The sequence below is a fragment of the Coregonus lavaretus genome (genome assembly GCF_964263955.1).
Source record: "Coregonus lavaretus genome assembly, chromosome: 33".
NCBI classification, from domain to species: Eukaryota; Metazoa; Chordata; class Actinopteri; order Salmoniformes; family Salmonidae; genus Coregonus; species Coregonus lavaretus.
Window position 1 is genome coordinate 32202454 of NC_140020.1, and position 1389 is coordinate 32203842.

Here is a 1389-nt window from a genome sequence, read left to right on the forward strand (position 1 = left end):
TTTGCACACATCTCAGGAGGGATTTTGTTCCACTCCTCTTTGCAGATCTTCTCCAAGTCATTAACGTTTCGAGGCTGACGTTTGGCAACTCGAACCTTCAGCTCCCTCCACAGATTTTCTATGGGATTAAGGTCTGGAGACTGGCTAGGCCACTCCAGGACCTTAATGTGCTTCTTCTTGAGCCACTCCTTTGTTGCCTTGGCCGTGTGTTTTGGGTCATTGTCATGCTGGAATACCCATCCACGACCCATTTTCAATGCCCTGGCTGAGGGAAGGAGGTTCTCGGTACATGGCCCCGTCCATCGTCCCTTTGATGCAGTGAAGTTGTCCTGTCCCCTTAGCAGAAAAACACCCCCAAAGCATAATGTTTCCACCTCCATGTTTGACGGTGGGGATGGTGTTCTTGGGGTCATAGGCAGCATTCCTCCTCCTCCGATCACAGCGAGTTGAGTTGATGCCAAAGAGCTCGATTTTGGTCTCATCTGACCACAACACTTTCACCCAGTTCTCCTCTGAATCATTCAGATGTTCATTGGCAAACTTCAGACGGCTCTGTATATGTGCTTTCTTGAGCAGGGGGACCTTGCGGGCGCTGCAGGATTTCAGTCCTTCATGGCGTAGTGTGTTACCAATTGTTTTCTTGGTGACTATGGTCCCAGCTGCCTTTAGATCATTGACAGGATCCTCCCATGTTGTTCTGGGCTGATCATTGCAACTCCATGAGGTGAGATCTTGCATGGAGCCCCAGGCCGAGGGAGATTGACAGTTATTTTGTGTTTCTTCCATTTGCGAATAATCGCACCAACTGTTGTCACCTTCTCACCAAGCTGCTTGGCGATGGTCTTGTAGCCCATTCCAGCCTTATGTAGGTCTACAATCTTGTCCCTGACATCCTTGGAGAGCTCTTTGGTCTTGGCCATGGTGGAGAGTTTGGAATCTGATTGATTGATTGCTTCTGTGGACAGGTGTCTTTTATACAGGTAACAACCTGAGATTAGGAGCACTCCCTTTAAGAGTGTGCTCCTAATCTCAGCTCGTTACCTGTATAAAAGACACCTGGGAGCCAGAAATCTTTCTGATTGAGAGGGGGTCAAATACTTATTTCCCTCATTAAAATGCAAATCAATTTATAACATTTTTGACATGCGTTTTTCTGGATTTTATTGTTGTTATTCTGTCTCTCACTGTTCAAATAAACCTACCATTAAAATTATAGACTGATCATATCATTGTCAGTGGGCAAACGTACAAAATCAGCAGGGGATCAAATACTTTTTTCCCTCACTGTATATCTTTCTGCTCAACATTTTTCAGATAAGGCCATTGATTTGCCAGGAAGACGGCACAAGGAAGTAGGTTTTCACGGTCTATATCAGACCCTCATGTGAA